The sequence below is a fragment of the Lepidochelys olivacea genome (assembly GCF_965140295.1).
Source record: "Lepidochelys olivacea isolate rLepOli2 genome assembly, chromosome: 11".
Classification (NCBI taxonomy): domain Eukaryota; kingdom Metazoa; phylum Chordata; order Testudines; family Cheloniidae; genus Lepidochelys; species Lepidochelys olivacea.
The window spans coordinates 63,996,920-64,012,765 of record NC_140421.1 but is presented as its reverse complement, the minus strand read 5'-3'; the positions used below and the strand labels follow the sequence as shown (position 1 = coordinate 64,012,765).

The 15,846-nt window shown below is 44.7% G+C and overlaps 1 protein-coding gene across 1 annotated transcript in view; it reads left to right on the top strand.

The window, feature by feature from the left end:
* PLEKHM3 (pleckstrin homology domain containing M3) overlaps positions 1-15,846 on the top strand; it is a 125,836-nt gene that overhangs the window by 34,582 nt on the left and 75,408 nt on the right. The window lies entirely within an intron of this gene.

The window sequence follows — 15,846 nt, the reverse complement described above, 5'->3', positions numbered from 1 at the left end:
GGTGTGAACTTCTAGGTGTAAACTTCAGGTCTTTGACCACTTATGGTTATTAGGAAGATTACAGCATTTTTGTAAGAGTAGGGTGTCAAGCCATGGTCTGGGACCAATTCCACTTTGAGTAACCATATTCTGCCTACCTAAGATTTACCCTTTAGCCTCAGCTGAATACACAAGTATTATTCACTTCCTCTTCCAACTTGTGCTGTGTTACTGTGAAGTGGCTGTTGCATTTCATTGGAGGTTTAGGTGATTCATAGGGAGGAAGTCTTGCCTAGTGGTTAGAGCACAAGACTGGGAGTCAGAAATTCTGTATTCTCGTTCTGACTCTGCCACTGACTCATAGTGCATCATGAGGTGACTAGCAGAGACCTAAATTTTCAAAAGTGATTTGGGGTGCATTATTTTTTGGGTGCCTACTTTAATATACCTTAAAGGAGTCTGATTTGCAGAAAGTGCTGAGCATGCCCCCCCAATCAACAGGCCCCTTTAAAATGTCTCAATTTGGGCACCTAACAATGGAGGCACCCAAAATCACTAGTCACATCTAGTCACTTTAGAAAATTTAGGCCTGTTAGTCTCTCTGTGCATGTTCCCCCATCTATAAAATGGGGATAAGAAATCCTACCAGACACAGATGGATTATGGGGATCAATTAATTGATGTTAGTAAAGCAATTTTGAGACCCTAAGGTTCTGGGCACTACAAAAGTGCCCGAGTAAACAGACCAGTATGTACGTGTACAATTGGAACTGCTCAAGGGTACTTTGTCATGGGCCCTTTCTATTCGCAGCTACTAGAGCTCCTCCTGTAACTCAAGAGATAGGGGCCTGTGTTTTAGGACCAAGAGGATCTGAGTTCTATGCAGCCCTCAACTATCGAACTTGCAGACTGTGTAATTTTTTCATTGCTGTATCTTCTCTGAGTCTTTCCTTTCCAAAGAAGTTCAAGTTCAGCTCCTGGGCTTCAGGAGGAGACTCCCTGTTTGCTTGGATTATCGCGCCCTTCCTTCAGATACGGTCACCTGTCTGTGTGTGTTCTAGGCATGAGATCTAGATGTGTGCTTATCTGCTTTTTTCCTTCCCTGGAAGTGGATTTAATGTCACAGCCTCAAGCATCCATGTTTGTTTTGTTTGATTAATCGCAACCTTAATTCATTTGAGAACTGACTAGTTCAGGGTACAATTTAATTGGTGCTTTTGAAATTCCTACTACCTACATCTTTAGGGACCTAAATACCTTAAAAAATCTGGCCCTAAGTCTCCTGTACCTCAGTTCCCCATCTATAAAATGGTGATAATAGCCTTTCCCTACCTCATGTGTGTTGTGAGGTTAAATACATTATGGATAGTGAGGCACTCGGGCCCAGATCCTCAGAGGTATTTAGTCTCCCACCTTTGTTGAAATCAGTGGAAGTTAGGAACCTAAATAACTTGGAGGTTCTGGGCCTACAGTGATGGGGACTCATACAAGGACCTGAGAGAGATCTGTCTAATCTGTTACCCGTATGCAGTGCTGTTGTAGCTGTGTCGGTCCCAGGATAATAGAGAGACAAGGTGGGTGAGGTAATATCTTTTATTGGACCAACTGCTGTTGGTGGGAGAGGCAAACTTTCACTCTAGAGCTGGAGAAGAGCTCTGTGTAAGCTCGAAAGCTTGTTTCTCTCAGCAGCAGAAGCTGGTCCAGTAAAAGCTATGACTTTACCTACCTGGTCTCTCTAATCTGTTACCTAGCAGTCAGGGTTTATTAAACTCCAGTGGAGGCAAAGTCAGTGGTCTCATTTTAAGATATTTTCAGGGTTTCCTTCTTCATTTTCTTCCTTTCTTCTTAATTCTCTTCACTTAAAAAAAATTCAGTAAAGAAACGTTCTCTCCTTCAGTGCCACCATTTCATTGCTGCCTTGCTTCCAAGAAAGCTAATGAGCGTGTTGTCAGCGACCTCAGCAGGAGCAGGATCAGGCCATGGGAGAAAAACAAATAACCCGTCGTCTTTAATTTGAGAAGTATTTTGGGTATTCTGGATTTTATCCTGTGGGAGCAGCCTTTTGTGTGGGAAAGGATGGATATCCTCTCTGAAACATGCTACATTGCATCTCAAGTCACTCAGACTTTCCCCGCAGAAATAAAGCACTCTGACCTTGCTGGAGCGTGAGTGCTGTTTTTAAGTTGTGTTCTGATTTTTAAAAAGCCACGTGTAGCTTTCATGATGCTCCGAGGCCAGGTCTGCACTACAGTCCTGTCTCAGTGTAACTACATTGCTCAGGGGTGTGAAAAACCCACGCCCCTGAATGACATCGTTATACCAACCTAATCTCCCCTCCATGTAGACCAGGGATTTCAAACTGAAATCACCACGAGGGCCGCATGAGGACTAGTACATTGGCCCAAGGGCCGCATCACTGACACCTTTTCATATAAAGATACAAAAGCCCCACCTGGCCCCTGCCCCGCCTCTTCCCACCCTTTCCCACCGCCATTCCAACCCCTTCCCCAAAGTCCGCACCACAACTCCGCCCCTTCCCTGCCCCTATTCCAACCCCTTCCCCAAATCCTCGCCCCTACCTCGCCTCCTCCCCTGAGCACGCGGCTCCCTGCTCCTCCCCCCTCCCTCCTGGAATACGCTAAGTGCCACCAAAGAGCTGCTTGGCGGCGGGAAGCGCTTGGTGGTAGACAGTGGAGCAGGGACACGGCATGCTGGGGGGAAGGGCGAGCGGTGGGTGAGGGAGCTTGGTGGCTGCAGGAAATAACTCCGGGGGGGAGGGGTGCGGGGAGCTTGGCGGGACGCAACAAATAGAGCCACATGTTTGAGACCCCTGGTGTAGACAGTGCTATGGTGAGAGGAGAGCTTCTCCGGTCAACATTGCTACTGCCTCTCTGGGAGGTGGATTAACTACACCAATGGGACAGTCTCTCCTGTCGGCGTAGGTAGTGTCTTCACTAAAACACTGCAGCTGCACCAGTTCAACTGTATCGGAAGAAGAGCCCTGATGCTTATTTGTTAGACATTTCCTGTGCTTCCCTGATTTTTCAGAGGTGATGCGCAAGCATAGCTCCCACAGTAGGATTTATGGGCACTCAGCATCTCTGAGACTGAGAATCAGGTGACTGGGCATAATTTTAACTTGAATGTCAATATACCCATACACAACACCCAGTTTTAGAGAAGGGTTTATGTCCATAGTGCTGTCTTTTTTTCATTGTGGGCTGTGCCTGTCCCCCAGGTCCCAGAGAGTCAATTTGGAGCCTCTAGCTGCCACCACAATACAAATAAATAATAATAATTAATCATAACTGGGAAAATTCTATCCTGTTTGCTTCAGAGAGGAAAAGTTTGTGCCAAGGAGACTTTGGGGAATAAAGAGTCTTGAAGATCTCCATTGCTATACAGGCGGTTTCTGCTGTTTTACTTCATAGGCTACTGTTTAACCTAACAGGACTGCTGTCTGTAATTACATCTTGTAGGCATTAAGAGCTTTCCCTCCCTACCCTGCCTCCTACCCCGGCTGCTGGGAGGGGTAATCTTGGAGGGGGGGGGAAGTTTTGCTGTGAATTCTTCAGCCATTTAGTGCAAATTCCTGTAATTACCGTCATTGTGTCGTTTCTGAATGGCACATAATACAGCAGAAGCCTTTCCTAATTGAGACCTTACAGGAGGTACAAATCCCTTCTTTGTTCAGCCTGCCAAATTAGTGCCGGAAAGTGGCAGGGTCCGAGTGGGAATCAAAGGCGAGCAACACAAAGATGGAACTTAAGGCTACAGTAATAACCCTCTCTTGTCCTTCAGGAAAAAAAGTAATGACCAATGAAAAATGAAGTTTTTTTTGTTATAAATTCCCTTGACATGACAGCACCTCGGGGCTGCTTTATTTATTTAGCAAAAGTGATTAAACAGTAATACAACAGGGCAGTACATTGTCTACCATGCTACCGCCCACCCTACAGACCCCTGCTGCCTTGGCTAATTGATTGACAATGAACCTCTGATAAAGAAGTTTGTTGGGAGGTTTGATGGGGTTCCCCCCCCCCCCCCACGTCTTTCTTTGTCTGGAGTTTCTTTTTGTTTGAATTGCACTCCACATTCCCTCCTCCCCCCCCCCCCTTCCTTTTAAAAGCTTTTCAGGGACAGCTCCCAGACAAACAGCTGACACTCACAAGCAGGTAGAGAAGAATGAAAACCTCTGTGCCTAGCTTTTGACAGGTTTATCTTGGGGGCTGACTAGCACTTTCCAACCATTGATATAAGCCAGGGCAGAAGTGTCAGACATAGCCACAGGGTGGAGGGGAAAGGGGGGACAGACTGTTGATGTGCTGGGGTGAGAAGGGTAGTTTAAAAAAACAGTTTTCCTTTGGTGGGAACTGATGCCTTAGCTTGGTCTGTGCATTGCCCCACACTGATGCCTTAGCTTGGTCTGTGTATTGCCCCACACTGGTTTCTCCTTCTTACTGTGGGGCAGGCCATTCCATTTCTCACATTGTGTTTTCAAGATGGGGAGCTAATATTTAGGCTGTTGATTAAAAGGATCGGGAGGGAGTGGAGATTTTTAAGACTGCATATATTTTATATGCTTTGTTGTGTGTACTCATATTTGGCTCAGAAGACAAATATTTCCTGGAGAGAAAGTGGGATAATCTGCACATTCCTTTGGCCCCAAAAAGTCAGCCTCTCCTCGGTCTCTAATTAATGTGCCCCATGACTCTCTTCTTACAAGCGAGGAGCCGGATCCTGCACTGTGATTCCCTAGCACAAGTGCCCACACTGGTGGTGAATATGTGGAACTCCGTACAGGTGTAGGGTTCCGTGCTAGATGATCACACGGGATCAGAAGCCTGAGGCCCTGATCCTACAAACACTTAAGCACATGCATAATTTAACTCGGGGGACTGCTCCATGTGCATAAAGTTAAACACCTGCTTAAGTGCTTTGCCAGGTTGTGGTTCGAGCTAGTAAATGTCAAGCTTCATGGTTTGGCTTTTAACGTGCAGATATGGGAAAAGTTTACACAATCACAAGGTCCTTTTCTATTAATGGGTTGTGTCACAGATAGATCCGCTGTTTCGTTACTTCGTTTGGATACAGGCAAAATCCCTGAATTTATCAGATTAGGAATATAGGATTTGCCAGCCTGGATCAAAGCATGTGTCCATCAAGTCCGGTGTCCTGCATCTGGCAGTGGCTAGTAGCTTATTCTCCAGAGGAAAGTGTAGCTACCCAGTCCCTGCAGTAAAGCACCCAGCTGTTTGTTCAATACTGTGGGGTCAAGGGGAAAGGAAGGAGCTTCTCCCATAGACCTAAGGGGATCAGATTACGCCTGGGGCTCCTAGCCCTTTTTTTGTCGTGCCCCCAGTTTTGAAATGGACTCTGGTGAGATGAGCTGCCTTTTCCCCTGATCTCCTTGCACTGTGCTCTGGCATAGTTACTAGTCTCTTTCTCCTTTGTGGGCGGGGGTCTTTTTTCCCCGCTTCATCTTTTTCTTTTTTACAATTAATTGTAATTAGATTAATAAAAGGAAACACACGCAGCTCGAACTGCCAGTCCTAATGAATATGTGCCTTCCATCCTGATGCAAAATATGCTCAGTCTCTTTATTGTTGTAGTTTTCTATTTTCCCTCCTTGCTTTTTTTTTTTTTTTTTTCCCTCCCACCGTTCTCTTTCCTGCTGTGCCAGGTGACTCCGATTCATTGTTCCCAGACTTGCCAGAAAGATACACACTGCTGCTGGGGCTCCATAGACTTGGCTGCATGTGCTCTCTCTCCTAAGGTGAACGTCATGAGAGCAGAGAGGCAAGGGTTGGGCCAGCAAGCCTGCAGCCCTGTATGCATGAGCTACTCCTGTGGCTGCCTGCAGTAGAGGCCACACAGGAGCAGCAGGTGGAAGGCTGGTGGCTTTCAAGGAGGCATTTTACCCATGGTTATGTTGTGATCACATTTCCACTGGTCGGGGGGATCTGGCAGAGCAGAAAAGAGGTCCTGGAGTTCTTTCTGCTAGCTAGAGCTAGTGTGGAGGTCACCCGCAGTTGGGAAAATGCTGTTTTTTGTCTTGCAGAATGAAATATGTTTACCCTTAATTTCCCTGCAAACCAGCAAATATTATTGTTCACAAAACTATTTAGTCACTTCAAAAAAAATCCAGCTACAGTACTGATTTGGTCTGACTTTCATTAAAACAATGGTTAGTGGACAGCTAGAGGTGCCCCTCCTTTGAATTCAGCAGATGCTTTGTAAGTTGTTGTTACGTCCTAGAAATTCAGTAGCACCTATCTTCTGATTTAAAAATCTTACAGGCCAAATTTCAATAAGCTGTTTGTGTGATACTATTATATCAGAAGGTCCTTTTAAAGACCTTCAGCCCCGGGTTATTGCAATTTCATTAATTCCATCCAGCAGCCCCTCAATCTTACCTATCTAAGGCATCTGCCTCTGTGGTGTCTAAATGCTGTACATATCCATTTATGTTCTATTTAGCGTAACCTCAGCTGATCTAATTTTTCTGTCTCTCCATGATTCCAGGGATTTTTCCTCATCTCCTCCTTCTGAGTCGCTATAACGATCCCTATGAGAGTGTGTGTTGCATTAAAAGATTGCATTTGTAATGGTGCATTATAAACCATTGTTTCTCATGGGTGTATGGCTGCCCTTTCAGAGCCCATGGAAATCAATAGAAAAACTTTCATTGAGTTCAGTGGAAGTAGGTTTGGGACCGTTAGGGCTCGGTCCTGCATTCCTTGTACTCATGTAAAAACTCCACTGGCCCTGTCTAGACTAGAATTTGGAAGGTGTTAGCTACACCTAGTCTGGACAAAGCCATTGGCTTCTGTGGGCTTTTCCAGGCAAAGGACTACCAGATGGGATTCTGAATTGGCTTGCAGGCAAAAGCTCAATTTGTCACATTCTCAGATGGATACAGGAGTAATTTTGCCTTGGTGTGCGATTAGACCTTTTGGGATTTATCCTGGCCCCCTGGCAGAGCCCCTCTGAGGTGAATGTGAATATTTAGAAACACGATGAGGCTACTGGTGATCAGTGCATTAGCAGTTTGAATGCTCCTGTTTGGGAAGATCACACAGGACGTATCAGATGATATCTCTCCTGCGGTGTTGATTGGCTAAGCGTGCCACATGTAACGAGAGGCGACGGCAGAAGCCATTTTCTTTTGGTTTCTAGAGGCAGGGTGTGTTCGTTCAGCTGAGCTTTCTGATCCAAGTCTAAGATGAACAGTGATTGTAAAACAGACATCCGATTCAATCTGCTCTCTTTGTCATCTGCTACATGTGTGCAGAATCGTCTCTTTATTCTTCTGACAAAAATAAGTTTTTACTCCCGTTATCCACAGTACTGGGAGGATGAGCTGGATTCTGTTCTGAGGTGAGCATCTCAAACAGAATTATTATCTAAGTTCCCATTTGCAGGGCCACAATTTTCCCTCTGTTATGCCTTTGCAACCTCAGGAGTGTGACTGAGGTTGCATTGAGAAAAGGAGTACTTGTGGCACCTTAGAGACTAACAAAGTTATCTGAGCATAAGCTTTCGTGAGCTACAGCTCACTTCATCGGATGTAGCTCATGAAAGCTTATGCTCAAATAAATTGGTTAGTCTCTAAGGTGCCACAAGTCCTCCTTTTCTTTTTGCAGATACAGACTAACACCACTGCTACTCTGAAACCTGAGATTGCATTGCATTTCCAAGCCCTTTGGAGCCATTACAAACGCCGTAACACAACGGTCACAGCTCACTTAATGTGGTTTTATGTCCATTTATCCTGTGGACCCCGTTTGTGTGTGACTAGAGAGCCGCTAGAGCATATGAGATGCATCTGTTGTGGATGTCGTTGTGTCTGACCAGGCAAATGCCAAAAGCAGTGTCTTAGAGAGACATGGTGTGTGAGGCAGTTCTGTTGGCGAAAGAGACAAGCTTTTAAGCCTATACAGAGCTCTTCAGCCAGCCCTGAAGAAGAGCTGCGTGTAAGTTCAAAAGCTTGTCTCTTTCTCCAACAGGGGTGGTCTAATAAAAGGTATTACCTAACCCACCTTATGTCTCTATATCCTGGGACCAACACAGCTACAACAGCACTGCAAAAGCAGCATCTGTAAACGTCCTATTCCCACACGCATTGTGGTAGGAAAGGCATTGTCCGGAAAACAGTTAAGGAACCGCAACAGAAAACTGAACGATGTAGAGAGAGCTTCTGAGCCTCAGGGGTTACATTTTCCAAACAAGTAATTTTATGAGATATGACTTTATTCTGTCAGGCTGAGAAATCGGGATAGTCAATCCAGGCAGCTTTCACTCATCAAAGCAAATTACGGGCTAAATTAGAGGCTGACTACTACATGGATAGTTAATGGGCTTCATAAATCTTCATATGCATCTGTAAAGCATTAAGCATACCTTTGTTGCTAAATGAAATATACATGCAAATGCTATAACTGACATAGTGACTAGCGAGAGGAAATTCACCTGAACAAAGACCTGTCAAAACTAAAAGAATTTGCTTTTAATAACCACACACAATATAGGGCAGCAATTACCCAAGATAGAGGTACAAACCACCCTTTGCATCTAAACTGAAGTACTGTTGAGGTGCTCTAAATAAGCAGCCACTGTATCAAAGAACACAAACTCTGCAAACCACGAGGTCTACAATGAGTTGAAAGTCAATGAGAAAACAGGGTGGGGCTAAGTGCCCCTTCAATGAACCGCAGAGCAAAAATGAAAATTGAGTTAAGTACAGGTTTTTCAGCTGAATTCCCCACGAGGCCCTGATATTGCAAATGTTTATTGCCCGTGCTTAGCTCTACGAACACGAGGAGCTTTGCAAAGTGACTGTTTGCATGTGTAAAGTTAAACGTGGGTGTAAACATTTGCAGGATCCGGGATGTAATTTTTAGTTATTCTTAAATTATTTTTCTCCCTCTGCCTGCTGGACTGGCAGTATTGGCTAGTCAGCATGTATGTTCCATTAGGAATTAATCACGTACATTGCTAAGAACATAGAAAGTTAAGGAAACCCACTGCTCATGAAGACTGGAAGGTGGTAACTTGAGGTGGCCATTTCAAACTCTGTGCCATTTTCCTTTCCTCTCCTTTACGCTGTTTCTAACTTCTGACTCCATGTCATGGATGTGACAAGATCGCAGAGTTTAGTTCTTCAGACACCGAGCAGGGCACTTGATGAAAAGAAGGAAAACTGGTTCTATCAAAAGCTAGACTGCCCCTTTCTGCTTCGCTACAGAGCTCTTCCAGCCCCTGCGTGCCAGTGGGTTAAAAAAAATAGTACACTTGTCTGTCTAGATAACTCTAGGCCTGTCATTATCATAGTATCCGAGCACCTTACCATACCCCTGTGAGGTAGGGAAGTCGTACAGTCCCTGCTGCAAATGAGGAACTGAGACACAGAGAGTTTAAGGTTGAGAGTTTCAAAGCCACCTAAAGGATTTAGATTCCCATTTCCCATTCCTGGACATCCAAATTCCCTCGGCAGATTGGAAAATCTCCACCTAAGCCCCAGGTCTCACAAGAAGTCTGTGGCAGAGGCGGGAACTGAACCTAGGTCACCTGTATCCTAGCCCAGCCCCTTAACCACGAGCCCCCCTTTCCTAGCATACGAGCACCCTGGCTCTAGGAAAGATGTGCATTATGAATCCTTGTGTCGTCCAGTTTGTTTGGGCTCTTTCCTCCCACAGAGTTAGAACTAGAAAAAAAGCCTATTGACGCTGGTACTGCGATTCTGCCAGCAGAGACATTACTAAGCCCAGAGCGGTTCACTGCTGTACACAACAGCACTCTGTTGCTGCTATTTCTGCAGCCCCTCTTTTTCCTCCCTTGCCTTCCTATTCAGGACTAGCCCCATGTTCTTTGACATGTTTGAGGTGAAAGCTTTTGGGTGGTGCTTGTTTTTCCCCTATTGCAAAGACCATACCCACTGCTACATGTTTCCCAGCCATATCTACTTTCCAATACCCATTAGTCAGGGATGGTTCAGGTACGATAGTACGTTTCCCCCTCCTTTGGCTTCTCCTATAGGGGTTCATACATGCCCATCAAGTGTAAAAATGAGCTTGCTAGGAAATCGAATGTATGATGCAAAGTCTCTTTTTGGGGGAGGGGGGGCCGAGGTGCAAGAGGGCAATCTGTTTGCTGACCCTTCCCCTCACTGGGAAGACCCGTGTTCACTTAACACTGTCTCCTTAAAGAGGTCAATTGTCCCTAATTCTCTCACTCAGCCTCAGAAGGTTTACAATTAGGAAAAGGCAGTGCTTTCTTTTCCAACGAACGTGATGGCAGGTTTTGTGTTCTAACCCTTAGATGCAGAGTCTGAATTTCAAAGGCATTAAACCCTGTGCTGCCCCTTCTCCCCTCCTCCTTTTTAAAAAAAAACAAATAGCATAATTGGTGTGTGCCGCAGAAATATATTTGTTGCTCTACATTGCTTTGAACCACGTAACATCAAAGGAATCCACTGCTTTCATAACTCGATTTGAAAGAGTTGTAGAAATAACCACCATTATGAAACACAGCAGATAACACGGTTCAAGGAGGGGAAAGGAGAGAGATTTTCTTAGAGCAGTCTGTAAGGTGGAGGAAGACAGAGGTACAGTGGCCGTGGCCAGATCCAGAAAGAAAGCAATGTGTGCAAATTTTACTTGGCTGTTCCGAATGTGCAGGTTGTAGCTGACACTAAGACCTGCAGCGTCGTGTGAAATACACTGTAACCAAGTCAGAAATGTGTTTCCGAGGACCTGGAAAACAAATGCGAAACTAACAGGACAAGCGCGACTGGAATGGGTGAAACAAACAGTACAAGAACGGACAGCTGCTTTAGCAGAAATGGCTTTCCTTTGGGAGGATCCCCTTCACTATAAAATATAGGAGACGATTGGCCAGGCACTCTCTGTGAGGGCTCCAGGATGCTGGAACTTGCTCCTGTCTTTGGTCCGCAGTAGCCTGAATTTGGTGACCTTCTGGGCATGCTGCCCAAGACATCTGTTTGAGAGAGTGTGTGGAGAGGGCTGAGGGTATCGTACCTAGACGAATGTGAAGTCTGTCACAGCTAGAATCTGTTCTCTAACTCAATAAATTAGGACTTATTCCCATATCCCCTCTGTAGTCCAATAAGAATGGCAGATGTGAATAGCTGTGCATTAAGATGAGAAACCCTGTGACTTATGCTGCCCCGTGAAAGGCAGAATGAACTGTATGGAGAGACAAAAAGTAAAATCTAGATTGGGGTGAGGGGGTAGCTAGCTGTTTTTGCATGTGAGTGGCTGGCTGAGCTCCTGCTGAATGGATCACTTTAATGCTGCTGAGATTCATTGTATTGTTAAGGGTGTCTTAGGTGCCTACAGCCTTGGAAGGGCATTTTTTAGCTATTGTTTACATAGAAATAAATAAGTAAATAGGTTACCAGGTGAGGAATGTAGATTTCAGCACATACAGGGAGTGTATCTGAGACTGTTTATCTTTCGTCCACGTACGGAGAATCCTCGCACTGTACATTACTATATGCAGCCTGTTATCGGAGCAGAGAGAACGGCCACAGCCACCATGTGCTTCAGCAGAGAGGTAGGGAGTGATCTCTTACCCACAAGACACTTGCTTTAAGTCTGCCCACCCAACATGTCTCTAGGAACTGGAGGACCAAGAACTCTGAGGTTACCTAAACTCCACGTACCTATGGTTGCAATTAGTTGGGCTGATCTCTGGGATTTGGCATAGAGTCTTCTCTCCCATGGTTTGACATCACCAGCAGTGTGTGCTGCATAATTTAAGTCACATTCAAAACCTCCACGGTGCGGTTTGAAGGCCTGACCTTGCAAACATTTCCTCAGGTGAGTAAGCCTTATTCACATAAGCAGTCCCACTGATTTCAAACCATGAGCGACAACTGCTCCTGTAAGTAAAGATTTGCAGGATTGGGGCTCACCCGCTCATTGGGGTGAATTTCACTCCTAATTAACTGTGATGTGGTGAAAAATCTCTAGTGAAGTGGAATGAACACCCCAGAGTGCTTCAGTGGATTGCAGTAGGACTGTCATAAGGAACTTCTGTTCAGCCTGGCGTTCGCATCTAGCCCCAGCATGTTGCAAGAGGATAGGCCTTAAAATGGTGACATCCTGCTTTGTAGTGAAATTATTTTCGATCATTTTTGGAACTCTCAGAGGTATAGTTTAATTTATTTCCTCCTTCCACCCAGTGAGTTGGACTTAAGGTACAAATGCAAACTAACATCCTATGTGGAGAGATACAAAACACAGTTGCAGTAAGACTTGGGAAACTTTCCAGAATAGTGTTTCTGGCAAATACCGGATCATCTGTAATGTTTATAAAGTGGCGCTCAGTTGGGAGTGGACTGTATAATTCACTCGTGGCTTCACCATGCATGAATAAATCAGCCAGTACAAACTCAAGAGAATAAAATCGCGCATGTTACGGTATTTCATCCAGTTTATAAGAGAAGGCTACATGGAATAAATGCAAAAACTGTAACTAGTTAGTGCACAAACTCTGAGTCTTCTGTGCTCACACCGTGATTTGAAATTCTGAGGCAGATGACAAAAAGGGATTTAGATCCTTCGCTGCCGCTCTTTTGTAAGGCGGGGGCACTGCAGTGTTTACTGTACCGAGGTGTATTGCTAATCAAACATTATCGTACTTTATGAGCTGTTGCCATTCTGCTCGGGAAAGGTGCGTGTTCACTTTAATCAGACTTCTCCATCTTGCCCTTTGAGAGGAGGGGTGTCATTCTGTGTTTTCTTTTCAGAGAGGCAAGACTTACCTCTGTTAGGCTTTTAAAAACATCGGTACCCTAGCAACAGTGAGTCCATTCTACCGGCATCTTGCAGTGCTGATAGAAAGGCATGTCAGACAAACAGAGTGTACTTTTTTTAAAAAAAAAAAATCTCTTCAGCTGTTCTAACACCGCACCTTTATGTATTAACACACATCTTTTTTTAGTGGTATGGTTGATCTATGCAGAGTTCACCACCTAGGTGTGCTACCTAACTTTATACATAAAAACACAGCGAGACTTGGCCATGTGGAAACTCTCGTAAACTGGTGAATATGGAAGCAGTTTATTAAATAAATAAGCCAGCAATCCTACCCCAGATAAATGTTTGTTGAGCGTAGATGGGAGTATGAACATATTGGACTATTTCTAGGGCTACAAAATTGCATAGTCACATCAGATTTACTTGTCTCTTAGACAAGGTAAATTTGCTACTGGGGGCTGGTTGTAAGGGATGTGGTCAAAGTGTTTGTGCCCCAAATTTGGCCTTAGTTTAAAATTGTGTGTCATCCGGTCATGGTAAATGTTCTTCGTAGTTTCATTTTTCAAATCCATCGTTCTGATATTGGAAAGGAAAGCAATGTTGTGGGCATACATGAGGTAGAATCATCCAATATCGAGGGCACAGGGACTGGGAGACACTAAATGGGACTCCGTTTCCAGCATTGCTGCTGACTAGTTGTGTGATGTTGCGCAAGTTACTTACTATAGGGCCAGACTATTAAAAGGTTCTGGTTATTCTGGGTGCCACCATTTTTGGAAGACAGCTAAATTCTGATTTTTCAGAGGTGTCTGGTACCTGCAGCTCCCAGGGATTTTAAATACAGGCCTGGGAACTCAGCACCTTTGAAAATCAGTCCCCAGGTATTTCAAGTTGGGCACCCAAAATCAGTAGACACTTTTTTGGAAAAAGTGGGCCTTGTGCCTCAGCTTACCCATCTGTATCATGGACATAATATCTACTTTTGTAACTCTCTTTGAGATGTCTGGATGGAAAATGTTCTAGGAGAGTTGATGTTAATAATTCATGACTTTTCATTTTATGTGCTATCCTGATCATAGCATGCCATGTCATAGCGTGTCATGTTTTTAGTTTGGGCCCAGCAATAAGTGCTATATCTTTTTTTCAATTGTCTTTTTAAAATTGCATTTTTTAATTTTCAGCTAAAAAAACCACTTTTCTTTTATATTCATCTGTCACGAGTAGGTTATGCTTAGGGCCTGTTCTTCATAATAGCCTTTTTATAAGGCTTGTTCTACCCTAAAAGTAGAGTGGATAAGCTGGTTATTTTAGTTCATGTTCAAGAATTGCCGACTTCTCATAGGACACTTTGGAAAGTGTTTGTTAGCGAAGTTCTGCTGATATGGCATGTATCACGTTATCAGGTTTTTGTTTTTCTCCCCTTGTATCTCACAAGTAAGGATGCTTTCATGATAAGGAGATATTTCTTGCTTCGGAGTTAATCTGCTCCTGCTGCTAATTGCTGATTTGGGGGTCTTGCAAACCTTTATACACAGATCTCCTCATTGAGTTCAATAGACTACTCGCATGAGTTGCAGTTTTCAACGTAGGTTCCTTAACATCCTCTGTGATCTCACAGACGTCTCTACAGCAACTCATCATGATGTCACAGGGACTTGGTGATGGCAGCGTATGGCAGAAGCACGTGAATCCCTTGGCCACAAAGATCCTGTTCCGATGCCCATGTTCTTAGTAATGAAAATGCGAGAAGAAAGGAATGTAGAAATATGATTTATAAATACTTTTAGAACATTTTTTAGTTTTCTGTTAGGCATCAGGGCTTTCAACGATTGTCAAGTGTGTGGAGGGAAAAGTTCTTGAAATATGGCTTTTTTAAAAAAAAATTAGAATCCAATATCAGAAGAAGTTTTTAAAAAGCCGTATGGCACTTAGTTTGATTTATTCAAACATACTGTGAGTGGACTATTTTCTCCCTAACTGGGAACTTAACACATATTATCACTACCGTTGATCTGAGCACCTTGCCAGCGTTGGGGCTGGTCTACGCTAGAAAGTTAGTTTGTCCCAGCTACATTGCTTAGGGGTGTGAAAAGTTCACATCCCTTAGAGATGCCATGAAGATGGAGCTAACCCCCAGTGCAGCCTGCGCAAAGTCAATCGAAGAATTCCATCGAGCTAGCTACTGCCTCTCAGAGAACTCCTTCCATCGCTGGAGATTGTGTCTACGCCCCAGCGTCCTGTGCCGCTGTAGCATTCCTACGGTAGATACACATTTAGTGTAGCTGCATTAAAGTATGGGCATTAAAGTACTTTTCTCGGTATGGGTTTGTCTGTGGGGACCTGCTGCAAGCTACGCCGGCAGGACAGTTACATCGGTATAAGTTGCATCTGTAGTAGGAGGATAATGATTTAGTTGGGGATTGGTCCTGCTTTGAGCAGGGGGTTGGACTAGATGACCTCCTGCGGTCCCTTCCAACCCTGAGGTTCTATGAGGGTTTGCTGGTACAGCTATACCGGTATAGCTATGCTAGCAAAACTTTTTTAGTGTAGACAAGGCCAAAGTAGCATCAGATACTGAGGTGGGGGAAGAGAAGTCGTTTTATTTAGGCCTAGACCAGTGGTTCTCAAACTTTTTTTTTTCTCGCGGACCACTTGAAAATTGCTGAGGGTCTCAGCGGACCACTTACTGATCTTTCCAAATGCTGTTTGTACTGTTAGCTAACTACTGTAACCGCTTTGGATAATAATTAACTATTTTTGTTCTACAAATAAAAGCACACAACTCATATTTTAATATCAGTAGTCTTACCTTTCTAATGCGATGGATGTGCCCTCTCTCCCCTGCTGCAGCAGCCGCAGAGCTGAGGCTAGGAAGGAGGGGGGGGTCTTTCCCTCTCTCCCCCAGGGGAGCAGCCCCCAAGCTGGGGCTGGGAAGGAGGCGGGGGTCTCTCCCTGGCAGCCGCAGCCCTGGAGCTGGGAAAAGTTGCCTTTTTCTCTGGCCACTGCAGCCCTGCACATCCCAAATTTCCCCACCCCCTCTTCTCACCCCACTGCCCCCTCCTGCCTACCACCATTCCCCCGA